The sequence below is a fragment of the Staurois parvus genome, unplaced genomic scaffold (assembly GCF_062004578.1).
Source record: "Staurois parvus isolate SC_StPar_1 unplaced genomic scaffold, SC_StPar_1.0 ptg000287l, whole genome shotgun sequence".
Classification (NCBI taxonomy): Eukaryota; Metazoa; Chordata; class Amphibia; order Anura; family Ranidae; genus Staurois; species Staurois parvus.
This window is the reverse complement of record NW_028318083.1, coordinates 23,896,885-23,914,582: the sequence shown is the minus strand read 5'-3', so window position 1 is coordinate 23,914,582 and position 17,698 is coordinate 23,896,885.

The following is a 17,698-nucleotide window of genomic DNA, read 5'->3' as shown; positions in this document are numbered from 1 at the left end:
TTGAGGAGGCCACGCTATTCGTGAGTCGGCAGGACTATGGGATGAACGACGTCATTCCTCTGTTGCACGTCCTGGAACAAATGCTGTTAACAATGGCTGGTCAGGGTGCGGTAGACGTGGCGCACAGATCTCAACGCCACATGACCCCTGTGGGGGCAGGACAGGAAGAAGAGGAGGAGGTAGAGGAGGACATTGGTGCTCAGGAATTATTGAGTGAAATGGGTGGTTTTTCCACTCAGCGGACAGGAGTGGAGGAGCAGGAGCATCTGGTAGAGGAGGAGGAGGAGGAGACAGAGGACCCAGACGCACCGTGGCAGTATGCTGTGGAGATGGAGGCAGGGAGTCCCTCGCATTCCTTGGCACAAATGGCCCATAGCATGCTCGGTTGCTTGCGTAGCGACAGCCGAATAATAACCATCAGACAGAGGGATGACTTTTGGCTGTCCACCTTGTTGGACCCTCGCTACCGTTCAAAAATGGTGGCCTTTTTCACACCTGCTGAGAGGGAGGCCAAAATAACGCACTATAAAAACCACCTATGTAGTCAGCTGGTCTCTGCCTGTCTGCGCCAACGTCCATCCTCAGACACTGTGGGCCCTGTGCGCTCGCGTTCCGCTGCCATGGCAGCAGGGGAGGGGTGGGGTGGTAGGAGCAGTGGCAGCTCCACCAGCAGCGGCTGCCTCAGTCTGCAGTCGATGATGAGTAGCTTTCTTCACCAGCGCAGTGAGGAAACTACTAACCAGCCGCAGCAGCAGCAGCAGCAGCATCAGGTGGACCTGGAGCAGGACCTCAAACAACAGGCTTAGGCCTACTTGGACAGCACCCTGCCAACCGAGGTAGACAATCCCCTTGACTACTGGGCAACGAAACTTGACCTTTGGCCCCAACTAGCTGAATTTGCCCTTGAAAGGCTGTCATGCCCGGCCAGTAGCGTGGCATCGGAGCGCGTGTTTAGTGCGGCAGGAGGTATTGCAACTCCGCGGAGGACACGACTGTCCACCCAAAGTGTGGAGAGACTGACGTTTGTGAAAATGAATCAGGCGTGGATTAGTCTGGATTTCAAACCACCAGTTCCTGACACAACTGACTAAATCCGCCATGAATCATGCCCCAAACATGTGCCACTTTCAGGTCTCCTCACACTGCTGGTGTGTTCCATTTTTTGTCATAGGGTGCTGGCAGATTACGGGCCTCCCATAGCTGCTGCCAGGCCCCTAATCTGCCATGGGCCCCTATACCGCCTCCTCATGCTGCTGCCAAGTCCAGAGTCTCTCATGGGTCCCTGTACGGCCTCCCATTGCTGCTGTCTCCATCGCCACACTCTGCCATGTGCCACTTTCAGGTCTCACACACTGCTGGTGTGTAGAATTTTTTGACATAGGGTGCTGGCAGATTACGGGCCTCCCATAGCTGCTGCCAGGCCCCTAATCTGCCATAGGCCCCTATATACCGCCTCCTCATGCTGCTGCCAGGTCCAGAGTCTGTCATGGGTCCCTGTACGGCCTCCCATTGCTGCTGTCTCCATCGCCACACTCTGCCATGTGCCACTTTCAGGTCTCCTCACACTGCTGGTGGGTTCCATTTTTTGTCATAGGGTGCTGGCAGATTACGGGCCTCCCATAGCTGCTGCCAGGCCCCTAATCTGCCATGGGCCCCTGTTGTCGCTTGTTGGCATATTCCGCTCGTTCAGATGCTCCTTCTCCTGCTACTCCTCTTCACGGATTCCGTCAGCAGTCTTTCTTGGAATCCGTTTCCAAGAGACAACAGTTTGCGAGCACGCACCAGACGGTGCAGAAACTGAACGTCCTCCTGTCCAAGTTGCTGCTGCCAGGCTCGTAATCTGTCATGCGCCCCTGTACCGCCTCCTCATGCTGCTGCCAGGTCCAGAGTGTGTCATGGGCCCCCGTACCGACTCCAAATGCTGCTGCCAGGCCCGTAATCTGTCATGGGCCCCTGTACCGCCTCCCCATGCTGCTGCCACGTCCAGATTGTGTCATGGGTCCCTGTACGGCCTCCCATTGCTGCTGCCAGGCCTGTAATCTGCCATGGGCCCCCGTACCGACTCCTCATGCTGCTGCCAGGCCCGTAATCTGCCATGGGCCCCTGTACCGCCTCCTCATGCTGCTGCCAGGTCCAGAGTGTGTCATGGGTCCCTGTACGGCCTCCCATTGCTGCTGTCTCTATCGCCACACTCTGCCATGTGCCACTTTCAGGTCTCCTCACACTGCTGGTGGTTTCCATTTTTGTCATAGGGTGCTGTATGGCCTCCCATTGCTGCTGCCTCCACCGCCACACTGTGGCTCCACACTCTGGTTTTGGCCCCGTGACTGGCCAAATGAGTGAAGTGTGCGGTGATTCTAAGATCGACGGCACTCATCTGCATGTCATACTGCCTGACAGTATTATTTCTCTTCCCCAGCAGACTCCAAGGGCATTTAAATTAAAGGTACAGTGTTCAGCACTAATATTAAGTCTCTCTGAAGCCTAGAAACACCCTTTTTTAAGTTAAATTCACAGCGAATATATTCGACTCGAATCGAAATTTTTCTACGAATTCGCCGAATCAGTCGAATCGAATTTTTGAATACTTCGCTCATCTCTACTGCCTGGTTTCTTATTTCACCATTGGGTATCTATGTAGTGAGATAACTTGAAAGCTACACAGATATGTAACACGAAGTATCAATGCCTTGGGATAAACTGTAAATCACTACACAGCACTGTTTATTGAAATGACTTCAGAAAGTATCTGGGACATACATTAAATTCAGAGGGAACAGTGGCTCCTGAGCCTATGAGGATGGCAGTGCTAACAAAACCGCTTAATACTCTTATTAGATATTAGTCTCAAATAAAAAATGGTGACAGTTTACAACATTTATTATCTCCAATGATGACCCAAATTCAATTATGCTGAAGGTCTATGTGACTTTTGGCTACACCTCTGCACAGTATGCTTCAAGGCAAGAATTGCTATGGCTGGTGCAGCAGATGTCAAAAATGATCATATAACACTACAGGATTTCTTTCCACGTGTTTAACTTGAGCTGAAGACGTAGACAAACACCTTTCATTCAAGCCAGCTTTTCTTTTACGTTGCTTAGACTAGAATGTCTGGACACAGACAGCGAGATTTTTTTTTTATTGTTCTAAAGATTCATTTTAATATTAATCCAAACACTCAATATTTACACCACATCTTATTGTGCAGTCTGGTATTTAACCTTTTCACTCATTCCAACATTTTCATCTGGAGCGTATGCAAGTATTTATGTATTTTCTGTTAATAAATTCAGACTAATGAATATTATGCTGTAATGTTGTCCAACTTTTACAGCAGTATCTGGTTTAGACTCTGCTATTGGCAGCAGAGATCTTATAAATGATGTTATGAGAAATAAAATATGAGAGTGTACTTTCCAGCAGGAAAATGTGGCTCTTGCTGTGTGACATGTGGCTTAAAGCAACCTTGTCACGTACCATGTTTTTTTTTTAAATAAGGCCATACCTGTAAAGAAAAGATTTAGGCTAAACTCCAAAAAAAAATATTTTGCATACAGCAAAATGAAATAAGCTACCTCTGTTAATGAGTTTACTAGGTGTGGATGGCTGCTGGGAACTATAAAAATCATACCTTGTCTGAAGCAGGATACTAAAAACAGTGCTATATTTCTGCAAGCTGTGATTCCTGTACTGAGAGAAGAGTGAGAGAGAAGGAGGCACCAGTTAAAGCGGAGTTCCACCCATTTTTAATACTTTATCTTATTATGTAGTCCCTGTGAAAGAACAAGTTGGATATTTTTTTTTAATTATACATACCTTTTAATCCACTGCAGTTCCTGTCCCGACTGCCTAGGCGATGACGTCATAAGGCGATTTGCAAGGTCTCCTGGGATGTCGTTTCCTGTATCCCAGGAGTCCTTTGGTTTCCTGTAATCGCGGGACTTGGAAACCGGAAATTATGCAAATAGGAGGTGTTTCGTGCCATTTTACCAGAGTCTATGATTACAGGAAGATGTGTATGCAGTATCCTGCTGTGCTGTATGCTTGAATAGCATTGCTTCCCTTAGAGACTTTCCTTTTCCTTCCCTTCCTTGCAGTACAGTGCTGTACAGGTTGCCTGACTGGGGCAGGGGACGGGAAGTTCATCTGTCCCCACCATTGTTTTGGAAACCTGTACTGCGCACATTGCACCAAGCAGTGTCTGTATTGCGCATGCTCGAGAACGAGTGGTGCATGCTGGGATAGCCAGCAGCATGATACCAGGAAATAAATACTGCAGGCTTCAGATGCCCACAGCCATCATGGCGCCTGCCTGCTTCCAAGATCCTGGTAAATGTTTAAGAATTACTAAGTAATTACAATGCTTTTAATATTGAATTATTCCAATTGTTAATGTTATTTGAAAGGACATTGTGGATCTGCTTTTAATAAAAATGTATTAGGGGGACTGGAGCTCCACTTTAAGTGCAGTAGTTAGTGAACCATTTATTACCATAGGATTAAAAACACTCAGGAGAGTAAAGAAACAACAACGCTCATCTGTAGGTCTATGGGGGGGGGCACTCCTCTCCATCCTGCAGGAAACACCAGTTGTGGTCTACAACGACATGGATATGGTGTTGGATAGTCAGATGATTATCAGACCAGGAAGAATCCACACTGACCAGCGTGAAATGCACCGGCGGAAGTGGCGTCACCGGAAGAGTCGAAGGGCCAGACCAGAGAGTGACACAGGCTATGTGCTCGGAGCCTCTAGTTCCTTCTACAGGCCAACTCTCTTAACCCCTTCCTGCCGGCACCTCCCGGCCCTTTAAGAGTTTCAGACACCGGGAGGCGGGGCGGGTGGGGCGTGGTTTAGGAATCATGTGCCCGCCGTGATGACGCGTCACATGATCGGGAAAGGTCCCGATCGAAAGAGCGCATCGGGACCTTTTCGTGAGTACCACACATGTGTGCTAGGAGCGCGCATTGCGCGCGCTCTCGCCACATATATTTTTGCTACATGAACGCAAATGTGTGGCCGCTTGGCGTCTAGGCCCAGACGCCGGGAGGTCGCACATTTGTGTGCGGCCGGCGCAAAGGGGTTAAGAACGGCTGCCACCACCTGACATTCAAGTGATTTAAGGACTTACACACTCTTAGGGACGTTTATAGTCATAGCCCTTCATTATAGTGCTCTGATATGTTTTCTAATGTATTTGATATATTATCTTGGATAAGCTACCTCTGTGTGCCAAAATTATTCTTACTTGATTCCTGTGCTGACACCACCTTCTGAAACTCCTCCTCTCAGCACCTTGGTAGTTCAGAAGACAGTCTCTGTGAAATGTGTGACACAGTAGTGCCTATTCACAGGGCATAGTGACTATGTGTCACAGAATTCAAGGAAGTAAATGTGTGGGGGCCTTCACAAACTCAGTTTACTAACTTCAGGATTGTTCAGCTTAATAGGACCAGGCTAGAAATAACTGAAATACAATGTGGAAGGAAATGAAAATGACCATAGATACACTTTTAAACAAGGTATGATTTTTACAGTAACCAGCAGCCATCTGTTCCATGTATACTCATTTACAGAGAAAACCTATTTAACTTGTGCCATTTGCAAGTTTTTTCCCCCTGTATTTTAGTTTTAAATACTTATATTTTCTACTATTTACTGCCAATTACTAGAAATAGTCAACAAAGCCAGGGAAATTGACATTCCTGGAAGTGTCAGTTTGCCAGAGGAATTTTCAGAGGTACCATTTCTTAGAATTGGAGTGGTAATTACTGTAGGTGCATGGGCAGCATGTCTGATACCTTTCCATTGTAACTTTTAAAGTAGTGACGCAAAGTAATGCAAGCCATAGACAGTTCGAATTCCGAACGATTTTTCATCCGAAAAACGAAACATCGTTTGTTCTGTAATTCAATGTTGCCACCAATGATTTTGAAAATCGGTCGTTTTTCATGAATTTTCCAGCATGCCCGATAAACGAAATGAGGAGGAACCACGAAAATCAGCCGATGCCATTGCCTCACTAACAGTGTGAAAATCGTCCAATTATTCTTTCGGATGAAAAATCGGCCGATTTTTGAACCGTCTATGGCCTGCATAAGAAGTAGAAATTAGTGGAAGCCACAGAGGACCACAGAGATCAACCCTTCCAAGAATGTTGGTTTCCCAGCTGACTTCGAGAGCCATTTCTATTGACTGGAGTGATGTTCAGTGGCACAGAAGAGGTAAGTATTCAATCTTCTTCATCCACACTAGACTCACTTGCTCCTTAACTGCACGAAGTATCAGGCCCCAGCCATTACAACCGTGGCAGACTGATGACATCAGAAATCTTAAGAGACATAGCCGTGCACTGGAGTGATTGTGGCATAAAACCAATTCTCACCAAACATTCACCCTATATAAATCTGCTTTCTTAACATACAATTTCTCCCTCCATGCTGCCAAACAACTCTACTTTGTCACTCTTATTAATACCCTGTCATCCAGTCCTCATCATTTCTTCTATAATTTTAACTCTCTACTTTCTCCACCTCTACCTCCACCTAGTAACTCACTCACTGCTTGTGAGATGGTAAATCATTTCAAAAACAAGATTGATGCAATTCGTAGGCGCATTTCCACTGCACAGATGTCTATCCCACATCTATAAGCATACTAAACCTCCCTCAACACTTTCCTCTTTTGACCTTGCTACTACTGAAGAGGTCACTAAAGTTTTCTCAGAAGCCCGTCTGTAAGGGACCACCAGGCGGTACCACTAGCACTCCACTGGCCAGGCGTCCCCAGCGCACGGTATCTAAGCCCCAGGGTACGTGTTCACCAGAGCCCCTGATGGTGGGGATGGACTTAAAGTACCCCGAGACCAGGTCGTGGCTACTGAGCACGGCTGTCAGTGGTAGCGGTATTCGCCAGGGGCTCCCGCAGGGAAGAGCCTGATGTGAGGAGGTCGGGTGATCCCGTCGGGATGGATGGATGGCTGAGCAAGTGCGGGGTCAAACGGGCCGGGTCGGTAACAGTGGGGACGGAGCAGTACAAGGCAGCGGGCAGAGAGTAGTCAGGTCACACGCCAGGTCAGCAACGGAAGGTCAGATCCAAACGGGGGCATTCAGGAGAGAGGTCAGGCAAAGCAAGGGTCTGGGCAGGAGAAGGCAACAAGGTCAGGTACAATCCGGGTCAATAACTTACTTAGAACAGGTTCGCAGATACAGGATACAAGGAAAGACCAGAAGGCACTGAATGACAGCTCAGGGCCGTTTAAATATCCCGCCCTGCGCTGCCATTGGTGCCACGCGCATGCGCGAACTCCCTCGCCGCGGACGGCCAGGTCTCAGTGCCCGCATTCTGACACGGGGCAGTGCACTGCGCCTGCGCCGAGCCCGTCGCAGCGGGGATTCCTGACATTGCTTCCCCCTACGGGCAACCTCCTGGTGCCCACCCGATCTCTCCACCACGGGTGATCACGAAGGAACCTCCAGACAAGTCGGGTGCATGGACATTATGGGCTGGTTCCCATGAATTATCCTCAGGGCCATAGCCCTTCCATTTAATAAAAAATTGGGTCTGACCCCCCCTCCTTCGGCACTTCAGGATTGTTTCTACCTAAAATTCTTCTTCTCCTTCGACCGTTATGGCCTCCGGAGGTCGAGATTCTCGTTCTGGGAAGGCATCGGGGATTACTGGTTTCAGCAAGGACACATGGAAGACCGGGTGTATCTTGAGTGTGTCGGGGAGGACAAGTTCGTATGCCACCTCACTGACCGCCCGCTTTATGCAAAAGGGGCCTATGAACTTTGGTCCTAATTTCTTTGATGGACATAGCATTTTCAAGTTCGTTGTTGCCAACCACACTTTATCCCCGGGCTGCAGCACCAGGTCCCCTCTTCGTCTTTTGTTAAACGCCTTCTTGTAGTCCTCCTGGGCCCGAGCAATAGCCTCCTGTAGTATCTTATTGTTGGAGGAGAAGAAAGCTAGCGTGTCCTGTGTCGCCGGAACTGGGCATTCAGGGACCAAGTCAGGGAGAAAGACAGGGTGAAATCCGTAGTTTGAAAAAAACGGTGATTGCCCTGTTGCGGAATGGTTGGTGTTGTTGTACGCGAACTCCGCCAGGGGTAGGAGTGGTAGCCAATTATCCTGTAGGAAGGATGTGTAGCAACGCAGGTACTGTTCTAGGGTCTGGTTGGTCCTCTCGGTCTGTCCATTGGTCTGGGGGTGGAACGCAGAGGAGAGGGATAATTTGATATCCAAGGCCTTACACAGTGCCCTCCAAAATTTAGACGTGAATTGGACCCCTCGATCCGAGACGATGTCCTCCGGGATTCCATGTAGTCTTACAACTTCCTGGATAAAAATTCGCGCAGTCTCGGCTGCTGACGGAGTCTTCTTTAACGGTAAAAAGTGAGCCATTTTCGATAACCGATCAATGACTACGAGGATCGCGGTGTGGTCTTGAGAAGGGGGGAGCTCGACTATAAAGTCCATTGCGATCCTTTGCCAAGGTCGCTCGGGGATCGGTAAGGCCCGCAGCAGCCCCCAGGCCTTGTTCCTCGATGGCTTGTTCTTCTGACAGATGGTGCAAGATTTTACGTAGAGCCTGCAATCCTTGGCCATGTTTGGCCACCAAAAGGAACGTTGGAGAAGTTCCACGGTCTTCGCTGGGCCAAAGTGTCCCGCCATTGGATGGTCATGACACTGCCCCAAGACAAGGGTTCGGACCTCTTCGGGTACCATGATCAATCCTGCGCATGCGCGAACTCCCGCGCCGCGGACGGCCAGGTCTCAGTGCCCGCATTCTGACACAGGGCAGTGCACTGCGCCTGCGCCGAGCCCGTCGCAGCGGGGATTCCTGACACCGTCTCACCACTTGCCCCCCTGGATCCTGCCCCCTCTCAACTACTACCATCACCCTCTTCTTCTGTCCTATGCTCCCTCATTCACATCTTCAATCTCTCCCTCTCTAATGATGCCTTCCCTACCCCTCTAAAGCATGCAAACATCACTCCCATACTTAAAAAACTCTCGCTGGACCCCAGCAACCTGAACAACTTAAGACCCATCTCCCTGATTCTGTTAATCTCTAAACTCTTAGAACGCTTAGTCTACAATCGCCTGAGCTCCTACCTCACTGACAACAACCTTCTTGACCCTTTACAGTCTGGCTTTTGCTCACTACACTCCACTGAAACTGCCCTACTAAAACTCACTAATGATCTACTAACTGCTAAAACCAATGGCCACTACTCTGTACTCTTACTACTTGACCTCTCTGCAACTTTTGATACTGTTGACCATCCCCTCCTCCTCAAAAAACTCCAGTCTCTTGGCCTCCGAGCCACTGCTGGCTCCTGGTTCTCCTCCTACCTATCACAGTGCTCCTTCAGCGTTACCTATAACTCTGTCTCCTCCTCTCCACTTCCCCTTTCTGTAGGGGTCCCTCAAGGTTCTGTCCTTGGACCCCTTCTCTTCTCCATCTACACCTCCTCCCTTGGTCACTTGATAAACTCCCATGGCTTTAAATACCATTTCTATGCTGATGGCACACAAATCAATCTTTGTACTCCTCACCTCACCCCTTCAGCCTCCCCTCTCATTACTAACCTACTAAGTGAGATATCAGCATGGATGTCACGCCACTTCCTCAAACTCAATCTTTCTAAAACTGAGCTCATACTATTCCCTCCAGCCTGTGCCCCCTCCCCTGACTTCTCCATCAAGATCAATAACACAATCATCAGTCCCTCCCCTCATGCCAGGGCACTAGGTGTAATCCAAAACTCCCATCTGTCCTTTCAGCCCTAAATCCAATCATTGTCTAAATCTTATAGACTTCACCTCCGCAACATCTCCATGATACGCCGTTCTTAACCTCTGAAACCATTAAGCAACTTATTCACTCCCTGGTTATCTCTCGCCTTGACTATTGTAACTCCCTCCTCATTGGCCTACCTAATCGCAGGCTATCCCCTCTTCAGTCTAATATGAATGCTGCTGCCAGACTCATCCACCTTACCAACCTTTCCATATCTGCCATCCCTCTCTGCCTATCCCTCCGCTGACTTCCTATTGCCCATCCAATACAATTCAAAATATTAACAATAACATACAAAGCCATTTATAACTCTGCCCCAAATTGCATCACCAATCTTGTCTCCAAATAATACCCAAACCATCCTCTTCACTCCTCCCATGACCTCCTGCTCTCTAGCTCCCTTATCTCCTCCTCCCATGCTCATCTCCAGGACTTCTCCACAGCCTCCCCCATCCTCTGGAACTCTCTACCCCAATATATCAGACTATTGCCGACTCTGCCCACTTTTAGGCAATCTCTGAAAACCTATCCCTTCAGGGAAGCCCATCCTGCCTACAGCTAATAACGGAATCTTCTATTTCTCCTATCAGTTCTTCCCGCACAGTTATTACTTTTTGTACCACCAGCCCCTCCCTCTTAGATTGTAAGCTCCAAGGAGCAGGGCCCTCCTAACCCTCTTGTATTGAACTGTATTGTTGCTGTATTGTCTTCCTGTATTGTATTGTAAAGCGCTGAGCAAACTGTTGGCTCTATATAAATCTTGTATAATAATAATCCTTAATTCACAGGTATAGCTTTGTTTGAAAACACTTAGCATGTGACAGGGCCACGTTAAGGTATAAGCTTAGCCACATTTTTTTGTTTCGGATGGAGTATGGAAGAATGAGAACCCCTGTCAGGTTTTAATGCTATTCAGTGCCCTTTAAAAGAGATTTTCCTAATTTACTGGCCCATTGACAATGGTTGTACGAGACAGAAAGTAAGGGTAAATGTCTTACAGCAGTAAAAATCTGAGAATTCTCTTATTCCTCTACTAGGTAAAGAAGAGTTTGTCTTTCTGAGTGTGTTGCTGTTGGAGATTTACCTTCGCATCCAGTAAAACATGTTTCAAGGACAAGAAGTGATGGGAAAGCTCTTGAATGAAGCTCCAGATGGCAGTAAAAATCCACCAGGAGATCTATATTCTATCCACAATTGTTTACTATATTATTGTATGGAGATCTTCAATGTTAATATCATAGCATTTTATTAGGATGTAAAGAAATCACTTGACCAGATAACTAGATACTTGGTTGCAAGAGCACCAGGTAGGCTTTTGGCCATAGGACTGACACCTCCTGTAAAAGTATGTATTTTAGCTGTTCTCTTGCTAGGTATTAAGCTGTTTCTGCAAGACTTTGTTTTAAAATTTTGGAAAAGGTCCACTTTATTGTGTTTGTTGTTTTAACTAGGTATCAGTATTCCTTGTGTTGTTTGTTTGCCTTACCTAGTAATGAAGAGCTGACATGTTGTGACTGAAGTTTGAAGTGTCATGGCTGATCAATTTCCCCATATCCATGTATTAATTAACCTCTAGCTTTGTCCTTAGTGACAGGCAACTCCTTGCTCTGGGTCACACAGTGTCCAGTCTATTCTTTGCCATTTCACTGTGTTGCATCACAAATGCAGGAGTCCTATCATCTATTCCCTTCATTGCTCTGCCTTCTTCAGACCTAATTACTAGTTTTTACTAATGCAGAGCATTAGACTGAGAGACCCAGGAAATGTAGGATATGCAGTTTCTGCACAGAAAGTGTCAGGTCTTAGACTACAGAGATAGGTCATGCATTAACCTGTGCATTTCCATGCTGCATGCCTCATATTTGAACACAAACATAAATTATTGACAAAGAAATGTGAAGATTTACACTACTATAGGTTGTGCATACAGGCTAACAAGTTACACCATACAATTATAGGATCAATGCACATCTTATGCAGGTGAAAAACACAAGGTGCAGGTAGGAAGGTTTATAATGCCGTTAAAGCTAATCTTTAGGCACATAGAAAATGATGATAAAATTCATAAAAAGCTCAACTTGTAAGAGTTTTTTCATTGATATGTGCCAATAAGTGCATTTCTTGTGGAGAAGACTGGTCACCCCAGCTGGTTCTCTGTGCATTGGGTTACAGGTCACCTTAATGCTACCTTGTAATTGAAAGTGGTTGTAAAGTCTGAAGGTTTTTTTACTTTCCTGCATTCTATGGAAGAAGGTAAAAAACCTTCAGTGTGCAGCTCCCCCCATCAGCCCCCCAATACTTACCTAAGCACCAGCTCGATCCAGCACTGTGCAAGAGAGCCTTGGCTCTCCTGGGTCTCTCTCTCCTCTCTTCATTGGCTGAGACACAGCAGAGGGAGCCATCACAGCCAGTGAGGAGGGAGCGGAGCAGGGCCAAGCTGCGCTCTATATGTCTTATGGACTGTGATAGACCCAACCGGGACAGGGGCTTTTGGAGGGGACTAAGGGCTAGCCTTTTACCCAATGATTATGGCTCATGGAGAAGACCAGGGATTTTGTCTGCTTCTCCCACATAGCATGGAAAAGAACTCAGCTCAGCCTCTAATCACATGGAGAGAACTGTTCAGTCTATGATGATGGATATTAAAGTGATAAACACTGAGAGCGAGGCTTGGATTAATTCTCAGAATAAAGACAATAAAGCTTACCTTCTGGAGTGGATGGAAAGGTATAATATTAATCTTATACAGGTTAATGGTGAGAGGAAATATGAGATCCCCATGCAGACTGGGTTGGAGAAGCTCCTCCATGTGGGACAGAAATTTTTATCACCAATTTCCCTCAAGAAATCTAAGAAGATAAATTAATTCAACTTTTTCAGACTGTTGGAACATTGTATGAGTTTTGTCCTATGATGACTTTTCTAGTGGACAGATTATACAAGTAAAAGGCAAACACCTGAAAGACAGCATATGTAATGTACGTTGTATATCTAGGGGGCTTGTTGCTGGTCTGTCTGGGGTGGGTTCCTGGCTGGTCTGGGTGCCTGGCTGTTGATTAGCTTACTGTTAATTAGTTCACTGTTAGGTGCTAGCTGTAAATTAGTTTACTGTTTGATTAGATCACTGTTAAATGTTAGCTGCTCATTAAATGTATTGATGATAATTCTGTGTACAAGTTGCATTGTGTAGGATCATGTGATCAAGCTCTTATCTGATTATGTGTTGTATAAATTCTGTGTAAATTTTCAACAAAGTTGAGTTCCAGTTGCACCTAAGCTAGTGTCATCTAGTCCTTGGGTGCAATGCCCAACTATAATACGTTGGTCCTGTGTCCCAGCAGCAAGGAAGCCATTCTCTGATAAAGTCACCCAAGCGGGGTTCCAGGCAGTCCATTACATGGACATTCAGGGATGGCTCAGGAGTGAGCATGCATGAGTGCCCACAGTGCAAGCAGCTTGCTCTGGGGGCACTCAGCAGGTAGGGGGTCCAGAAGCGCCAGAGGGGGACCTGAGAAGAGTAGGTACAGTAAGTATGACATGTTTGTTATTTTAATTAAAAAATAACAAAGCTTTACCCACTTGAATTCAGGCAACACATCAGCACGGTCTAAAGAAAAGAGAGCTCTGTATGCATAGGGACAAAAATAACATCACCTCTACCCACTCTATTCTTCCCCACTCCACGTAGACTCCAAGAACCTTCCCACAGACTGTGCATGGGCAAAAGGTCCTGTGAAGATGTGTTGATGTACTATGCCCTGTAAATCCTACTGTGTACAAGTTGCATTGTGTAGGATCATGTGATCAAGCTCTTATCTGATTATGTGTTGTATAAATTGTATACTTTTATGGAGGTATGTGACAACATCACATGTGCTAAGGAAGGGAATCTTTCACTACAGGAATAAGGTAAGTGAAAAAAAATCCTGCTGTGGCAAAGGATATGGAGAGAGGGAAGTTTGGGAGCAAAGTTGGGTCATGACCAGAGGTCAGCAATAAAGCAGGAAACTGTCACTTATACATGAAATTAGTAGCGCTCGTAGGTACTCCCATAAATATATAGGTAATAGAACAGCCTCAGTCCTGACAGAATTGCACCCTCTAATGACAGCTGTTGTATTGTAAAACTGATTTAGCACCTGTGTTTTCTAAACGAGTTTCTATAATCACATCTACACTGATTGCATGTTTCAGTAACATTGACTTTTTTTTAATTTGCTGCTATGCTGAGGAAATAGTATTTAGTAACTAAGAAAATAATACATATATTTTAAAGTGTTAAATTTAGCAGGTGATTAATATATGGTAAATAAAACGTTCCCATTATTATACCAGTACTTGCTAAGATAATAATTAGGGATGCTGTAATTAATTAAATCCACTGCTAGACATGTGGTTTCTTGTAGGAATAACTGAGCTGGGAAGTATTTTTCTGAGAATACAGCAGCTAACGTTTAATACCTTACTACATTTTTCTCATTATTGGCTTCAGAGGAACGCAAAATATATTGTTACATTAAATCTAAACTATGTCAAAAGAAAACATTATTTTCACATTCATTTCTCTTTTGTTCAAAATCATTTTAGTAAAGTGGTTTCTTGACATGGGTCTGTACAGAATGCATAGCATTGCTAAAATTCTCATCATAAGTATCACTATTTTCAGGCACACTGCTACTGTTAGTAGTAATGGTACTGTTACTGCTATTTACTGTTCCTACAACTTGGCAAAATTAATTACATGTTCGCTTGCACTCTGCTGGCCACACACGGATCTAACTTTTGTTAATGTTGTTATGTATTACTGACAATGAATGCGCAAACACCTTTATTTCACATGGCAAAACTGATGTAGCCCTGACCAGCAGATCCCTTTAAGCCAGCCATGCTACAAAATGTGTTTGGGCAAATCGAGAAGGCTTCTGATATGATTTACCAGTTTGAACATCTGGTTTACTGTGAAGGTGAGCAACTATCTGAGTATATCAGAAGCAAGATATTGTTATGGATTTTACAAAGGAAGAGAACAGAACAGCTGTAAATCAGGCCAGATTGAAGCAGATCCTTTGGGGAACACTACATTCTGACTCCATCTGGATACAACTGAAGACTTTGGAAAATGGGCACATCTCTATGGCATCCTGAACTCATCAAATTAGTAACAGAAGAAGAAACCCTACTAGTAACCTAGATTCAGACCCCAGTTACTCACAGAACAACACTCGATGGTGTGTTTGTGCTTTCCAATTTGGGGATGTCAGAAGAAATAGGGAGTGAGCTTAAGATGCATAAGATTGTGGTTCAATTGCAGCAGGCCCAAGTGCAGATGCTACAAGCTCTTAACAATAATCAAAACTCTATGATTGCCTTGGCCTCAGATATAGTAGAAGAAAACCATAAAAGCCCTGCAGGAAATACAGCATCAGGTCAGAGCCCAGTTGGGTGCCTGATCACATAGCCAGCTTCAGGAGTGGCCTGAGCCTTTGAACAAAACCTCACTTGATACCCTAAAGAGACCGTCCAAAATGTCATACTTCACATCAAGTTCCACTGTTTGGGAGAGAGATGCTCACCAATTTCCAAAGTGTTGTCCTGAGCATCACTTTGAAAGTTGCAGTAGAAAGAGAAACATACAAGTCCAGCCAGCCAGACCTGAAACCTCAACGACTTCTACTAAATTAACTGCCAAGCACCTGACATATCTGCTCTTATGAGAGCTCAAGGACTTAAGAGATTTGGGGCAGAGAAGTTCCCCAATGATGGTTACCTGTTAAACAAGCTATTACTGTATTAGTATTGGTGGTCTGTCAACCAGGAACCTTTGTTATGCTAGCCATTGTGAGTTGTTGACACCCAGGCTCTACAATGTGGTCTTTAATTTTGGAGACTAACATGAATTTGGTGAAATGAATCTTGGCTCCCAACACCTCTAAATATAACTCTTAATCAGAGGGTATGCAGTATTGCTGCCATCCGTGTATCAATGTTTGTTCCAAGAAAAGAAGACTTTAACAGAAGGAGTGGGAATATTATGTCTGTTGAAAAGACAAAGAAAGTGTTACAGTTAGAAAAGGTGCCCTTCAAACTTGAGGAAGAAATGAAGACTAAGTCTAAGGGAGACATCTATTTAACAATATTCAGAAGTCAAATAAACACATGAACCCAGATAGCAAAGGGTCATGTGAAAAATTCAACCCCCCCCCCCCCCAATGAGATTGTTTTGTATGACTTGGGAGGGGATACCTCCTTGCCCTCTTCCCGATACACCAAAGTTTGAAGCTCCTTTGCCCTAGCTTATGATAAGGACCATTTCTTAGTCATAGTAAACCTGACACCTTATGGTGTGAGGTTTCAATGCCTACACCTTATGTTAGTAACAGTTAAATGGTTCCAAACAAATATTGTGTTAAAGGAGAAGTGTGGGAGTAAGCAGGTTGTAACAGTTGTTGCTGTAGTTAGCTAGCCGTTGGCCAAGGCTGGGGAAGTAAGGATTAAGACATCTATTCACTGTTCCCGGGCTTTTGGGTCTCAGCCAGCCCACCTGTGATATAAAAAGAGGGAAGGCTGAAGTCTGAGAGTTCTTTTCCTGCTCTTGATTCAACTTAGGGAGGGACTGCTATGCCTTGCAGTCTGCCACAGACACTGGGGTTCCAGAGAATCACCAGCAATGAACTTTACCTACATGGACTACAACCTCATAGAGGTATGCCTGGGCAGCCACACAAATGTAGTAAGCATTAGAGAAATTGTTCACATTGGACTGTAATGCTGATGTTCCATTAGTAAAGTTACATTAACCGTTCTGAGTCTGGTTTGAAGTTATTCAAAGGGGTGCATGATGGTTCAGGTGTATACAAAATAACGAGGGTATGTAAAGCACAAATGGGGTATGAAATCATTCTACATGAGGTTACACTACACCAAAAAGGGGCTTAATTCAGTAAGTCAAGAAAGAGTAAAGCTGTTGCTAGGAGTAACCAAGGTCAAGACACAGAGCAACCAGTCATAGACATGGTACCCAGTAAGGTGGCAGGTCCTCCGGTAGCGAGGGGGTCACTGTTTGGCTCCCTCCTCAGTGGTCCATCTCCCATAGTAAGTGTTACAGAGATCTATGACCTGGCCACAGGGAACAGGCACTGAAGGAGTTAACTTTGACCATGCATGAGGTCCGCGCTATGTGCTCAGTGGGACCCCATTCTGTTACTGGGAGTGCAGTAACACAAGTATGCTAGACTGGTGGAGCGGGTGCAGGCTCAGCACATCCTTCCTAATGCAACAACTACAGAAGGTACAGTGTGTAGTGACATGGAACATCATGGTTCAGAGGTGATTTTACTGCACACAGTGGGAATACATCTCTGAGTTGGGAAACTGCCTTACTGTTAGACTTTTCACATGACTGCAGTCCGTGCCTGGTCACCGGGCATTGATGATCATTTTTACAAGCAAGGGTAACCCACATGTATGGTCGAGCATAAAAAAAAATCTATACTCACCTATATGGCAGCAGCATCTTTGTGATGTTTCAGCTGTCACAGCCTGCTCTAAGCCTGAGAACTGATTGATCGCTGATCTCTCAGTTCTCGGGTCTGCTGTGAGCACAGAGTGGTGAAGCACAGAGACTGCCAGAGAAAGGTGACTGAGAAGTCAGAGGGAAAACCAGCTAGAGACAGTGCAGCCTACCTCTCATTCACTGTTATCCGGAACTGCCATCAGAGGACTATCTGCATCTGAGGACATTTACTGGACGGCGGAGTGTTGAGTGGCCTTTGGCTACCATCTTTTGTGTTGAATTTTGCCTACACTTGCTTTGACACTCCTGCCCACTGGCCGGTAGCTAACTAGGAACTAATAAGTTGCAGTCAGGTACCATAGTCAGTGTTATC